This window comes from Muntiacus reevesi, chromosome 8 (assembly GCF_963930625.1).
Source record: "Muntiacus reevesi chromosome 8, mMunRee1.1, whole genome shotgun sequence".
In the NCBI taxonomy this organism is placed as follows: domain Eukaryota; kingdom Metazoa; phylum Chordata; class Mammalia; order Artiodactyla; family Cervidae; genus Muntiacus; species Muntiacus reevesi.
In genome coordinates, this window is record NC_089256.1 from 77,799,958 (window position 1) to 77,806,065 (window position 6,108).

Sequence of the window (6,108 nt, forward strand, 5' to 3'; positions counted from 1 at the left end):
TTCCCTATTTCTATAGTTTGACTATTTTAGATATGTCATATAAATGGACTCGTGCTGCATTTAACCTTCCATAACTGGTTTATTTCACTTAGCATAATGTCCTGCTGTTTCTTCTGTGCTTTCACATATAACAGGGGGTTCTTCTTTTAAAGGCTAAGATTCCATTGTTTGTGTAATACCACATTTTCTTCATCAATTTATCCATTGATGGACATGCAAATTGTTTCCATAGCCTGGCAATAGACTGCAAATTGTGCTGCAATGAACATAGGAATTCAAATATCCCTCTGAGATCTTGATGTCAATTCTTTTGGCTATATACCCAGAAGTATAATTGCTGAATCATATGAGAGTCCTATTTTTTTTTTTTTTTTTTGAGAAGCTTCCATAGTGTTTTTCATTGCAATTGCACCAACTAGCATTCCCACTAATACTGTATGAGGGCTCTAATTTCTTCACATCCTCACCGACTCTTATTATCTTTTGCATTTTGAAATAAACCCACACATATACAGTCAATCTTCAACAAGGGTGCCAAATAAATGATGGGAAGGATATCTCTATGTGAAAGAATAAGATTGGACCCTTACATTATATCCCAAAATGAAATCAAATTAGCTTTAAAAGGTAAATGCAAAATGCTGAAACTGCAAAATTCCTAGAAGAAATCACAAGGAAAAACTTCATGACACTGGTCAAGGAAACAATATCTTGGATATGACACTGAAAGCAGAGCAACAAAAGTAAAAACTGACAAGTGGGACTGTATCAAACTAAGAAGCTCTGCACAATAAAGGAAGCAATCAATACAGTTAAAAGGCAACTTTCTGTGGAATCAGAAAAAAGATTTGCAATCCATATATCTGAGAAAGGGTTAATAACCAAAGATATAAGGGACTCCTGTAGTTACAAAAGATCAAATAACTCAGTTTTAAAAAGGCAAAGGACTTGAACTGACATTTCACCAAAAAGACACCCAAAAATTGAACAGGTGTATAAAATGATGCTCAACATTACTAATTATGAGGGGAAGGCAAGTTGAAACTATAATGAGATTATAGCATCACACCTGTAAGAATGGCTGTTATGGAGAAAATTCTTTTCAATTAGGATTATTTTTGAGTCCTTCATGTTTAATGGAAAGAATCTGGACACTTCCTCTTTCTAGCAATTTTCCCCTCTGAAATTATTGATTTTATATATTGTTTGCTCTGCAAATTCAAAGTTTATGTTAAGTATTAATATTTTGACTATGTAAAAAGAATTTGAAGGTGCTTACTACTATGCTTACATAGTAGTTAAGAACAGATAATCTAGAGCCAGAATGTCATTTAGTCAGTATTTACTAAGTATCATTTCTCTCCTCTGGCCACCAGGTTTAGATGTTCCAGTAGCATTCCCTCTGTGGGCTGCTTGCATCTTTCTGTTGCAGCAGGCAGATTTTTGTGCATCCCTTGGTGGCCCCTGGCCAGACTGGCTATATTGCTTGGGTGTTCTGTTGGGTGGCACAGGCACCTAGTATACCTAGTTACAATGCCTGATGGAGTGCAACTGTCGTGAGACCACTGGTGGAGCAGGCAAGCTCCCGGCACTAATAGGCTAGAGGCAAGATTCCGAAATGGCACTTTTCATCACCAGTGTTTCAGCATGGTAGAACAAGATCCCCAAAATGGCTGCAGCCAGTGTCTCCACACCCAGAGGGTGCTCAACTGCTTCCTGCCTCAAATCTGGGAGAGTTGGAGGGCTATAGAAACAGAGACAATGCTCTTAGTACATGTAAATATTCTCACAGGCACTGAGACCTATTAATAGGTCTGACCTAGGTGCCTTTCAAACTACTCCCTGTGTGCTGGAACTCAAAACTTTTGAGATTTTTTGCATGCACTCTTTAAAAGCATTGTCTCTGTTTCTAACTGCCCTCCAACTCTCCTGAATTTGTAACTTGTATAGTAGTGGTAAAGAACCAAACTGTCAATGCAGGAGACATAAGAGATGTGGGTTAAATCCCTGGGTCAGGAAGATCCCCTGGAGAAGGAAATGGCAGCTCCCTCCAGGATTCTTGCCTGGAGAAGCCCATGGAATGAGGATCCGGGTGGGCTACAGTTCATAGGGTTGAAAACAGTCAGACATATCTGAAGCAACTTAGCACACACACATTAAGCATTTTTATACCAGGCACTAGTCTGAGAATTTTGTATCTTTAACATAACATACCATACATAATATAGATAGTATACATGACAAAGCAAATATAACATTAGCCAATAGTTAAAGAGCAAGTAAGTCACATGGTGATTAAGAGGGGGTGGGGAGGTCAGGATTTGAAAAGATTTACTTCTTAGCCATTGTCCCTCATCACAAACTTTGCAAAACAATACGGGTGTTTCTTAAGACAAGGGCATCTGGAAACTAGAGCATCACATCCCAAAGTGTTCTTTGCATATTAATCTCTCAGAATATTCCATGAATAGAAGAGTCTGTGGTGAGACATATTTGAGATCCAACAGATTCAGTTTCCCCCACACACCCTTACAAATTCACAAAGCACATCACAAAGTCTTAGAAATCCTGAAGGAAGAAATCCTTTATGTGTGTTTATCTTTACATTTTCCAAATTTTACTCTTTTGAGCCCCTCGAAACTTATGTACTAACCTTCTGGATAATCAACCACAATACACATTGAAACATTCTCATCTATAAAGTAGTTGAGAAAATCTTTTGGAGAGAAAGCAGAATGTCTCATAAAACACTGCATATGCAAAAGTTTTTGTAACCTACAAAAATAGAAATCATTGATTAGAGATTTATGATTTTGATGATGTTCAAAGAGATCATCATTCCATATCTAAGGGGAAAATACTTCTTTCTCTCTTTATAGATAAAACAATAATCCCTGAAAAATTGTGATGTAATTATGATCCCACAACTTGTACACTGCTCATTCTTCCATATTACTTTAAATTGTTATATTTCTGACTAGTCTAAAGTAAAAGGATTTTTTTTTTTCTTTTTTAACCCAAGCCTCCTCTATAGAAGTGTTGACATTTTAAAGCTGAGCTAGTTCAATCCCATTTATGGCATCACTGCCAATTTCCCCTATTAGTCTGACAAGACACATAGTCTCAGTAGTCAAGTTGTCTTAGAATCATTGATCCGAAGACCAAAGGATAAGTACTGCTGATCTTCAAACCAGTGATCAGAATGGCCTTCCTAATTATGGTTGTCCACTCTCCTTTTTATCTGTATGACACAACCATTCTTAACAGACTTGAGTCATCTGCCCAGAAGCTGTTGTCATTAATCATTAGAATTTCACATCCGAAAGGTGTAAACAAGTCTCTTGGTTTCCATCTAGAGATAAAAAGCCTTCAGAACAATTTCTTTTTTCACACTGCTAGATTTAATATTGTCTTTGCCATTTTATTTAATAGTTCACGATTTCCTTTTTTTTTTGGGAAATTAAGATAATTTCCTATAATTTTTATCTTTTTCTATAGGTTGCTTTAATCAATTTTTATCCCTCATCTGTATATCATGACACAATCATTTATGAATGATGATAATTTGACATTTAAATTAAAGTGTTAACAGATCTATAATACCTCTAAGTACACCATTGCAATATGACATTTCTGGAGTTCAAAATAGATATTGAAGGAATATGGAAATGGTAGAGTTCTTTTGTTTATTTGAGCAGATTTAGTTACTTTATTAGACATGGATATAGCCATTTAGATTACTAGTTAGATTAAAACTCAGTCTCTAGGAGTAGCTTTCTTTCAGAATTAGCAACTGAATGTATATGCTTCTCAGGTATTCAGAGCTCTCCAGTTCAAAAGATTATCAGAATATTATTATTTATCTCTCTTGTTGACTGACTTTTAGCCTTTTAATGCCTTTCCACACCACTAAAAAAGAATGAGCAGAAGAGATATTGAACTTACATTGGTCCACTTCTTGGTCAGTCACTGAGTCAGCAAGGACCTGCTGGGTGTCCATAGAACACAAATTACAGCAATTTTTACTTGGTAATCACTTAGTGAGGAGGAAGCTGAGAAAAGAAATTAATGATGCTGCATTTATTATGGTTTCTATGAATTTCAACTGTGCATATTCAGTTACAATGTGTATTATTGTTAATAGTATTTATTTATATCACTATGTTTAAGTGTAATTTTCTCCTGTCACACTATAGAATTTGAAATATAATAATTTAAGTTCAGTAGAAAGGTAGCATCAGACTAGCATTCCTTTATAATTCTTGATACTATTTTCTATTAATGTACTGATGAATAGTTTTTTAAAACACTTAAAAGTTCACCAGAGTATAAATATAAAAACTAGTCAATAATTATACAAGTACCTCAGAACTGGTAACTATTGCAACCAGAAATATTGTGATTTTTTTTTTTTTTTAATTTTATTTTATTAGTTGGAGGCCAATTACTTCACAACATTTTCCTTTTTTTTTTTTTTTTTTTAATTTTATTTTATTAGTTGGAGGCCAATTACTTCACAACATTTTCCTTTTTTTTTTTTTTTTTTAATTTTATTTTATTAGTTGGAGGAAATATTGTGATTTTAAAAACTTAGTTGTTGACACACGCAGTCTTCACTCTGGTGAACAGAAGTGTGTGTTGCTAGGAAATATATGTGAGATGTCTGTTCATTGGTTTTCCCACCCCTACCTTCCACTCCCATTTACTCAAATCTCTTGAAGTGCAATCTGCACCAACCAGGAGAATCAACTTTTGTGCCTTGTAAGGCTTCAGAGTTTCTGCGCTATCCATTCTGTCATGCATGAACTGCTTTACTTTCTTGTGTGTTCCCAAAATAACACAGTAGGGCTTAGTAAAATGGGAAGTTCCCTAATATAAATAACAAAAAGAACCCATGAAACAGAGTATAGGTTTCTATGCCTTATATTTGATAAAAGAAGAAATTCCTGACTAAGGGCAACTGGAGCAAAAACTACCCTTTGTTTAGCCAGATCCTGGATTGGAGACAGGGTCTGAGAAAGCCCTGTTTCAGTCCAGCAAAGTCCCAAGAGTTAATCATATAGCAGATACTGGAAAGTGCTTAAGAGCATCCTTTGGCAGCCATGTTTCAACTTTTATTTGGAAAATAAAATTCTTCCTCTACTCACATAAACAGTTGTTCTTTAGTCACTTCACTCATGTCTGATGCTTTAGCGACCCTATGGACTGTTGCCTGGCAGGCTTCTCTCTACATGGGATTTTCCAGGCAAGAATACTGGAATGGGTAACCATTTCCTTCTCCAGTGGATCTTCCTGACCCAGGGATTGATCCTGTGGTTCCTGCCCTGTCTCCTGCATTGCAAGCTGATTCTTACAGTTGAGGCTATATGGAAGACCATATAAACAGTAAATTAAGGCAAGAAATCTTCCAGGCATATTTGTTTACAAATGCCAATTTTGGGTGGAAATCACCTTGATGGAAATACTAAGCATAGTTTTCAAACAAACAAAAATAATGTTAGCCTATGGGAGAAACAATAAAAACTTCCTTCTTTCTCTCTCTGAATTTTCTTTAAGATCTATATCTACAGAACATAAATAGTGGGCACCCTGAAGTGTTCAAGAAGGGGAAAAAAAAATCTTTACACTATTAAAAACCTCTAGTTTAGAACATCAGTAGGAAACAAGATAAAATTTCTTCCATGACTCACGAACAGAAGGTCCAAAAAGGAAATTTTAATGGTTTAAGAAAGTGTGTTTACAAATCAATCTGAGGAAGTCTGAAAACAATAGAGGACTTAAATAGTCTGCCGGAAATTTTTAAATGGTTATCTGTTTTTAAGGGAAAGAAGTTATAAAATGTTTGGACATATAAATTCCAAACATATTTTCCAATATCATCTACTTAAAGTTTCACTTACAAGCATTGTAATGATAATGAACAGTCTCTTAATGGTAAACAGCTCATTAAACCAGGTTTCTGAGAGGAAGATGTATGATTGCTGAAGCACAGGGCATTTTGTTGTCTTGTTTTTCTTTTGGTCAAAATACTAAGAAGCAGGATACTATATTTAACGATTCACATTTTCCATCTCTCTTAATGCAATGAGAATATCTGGCAATGTTAAT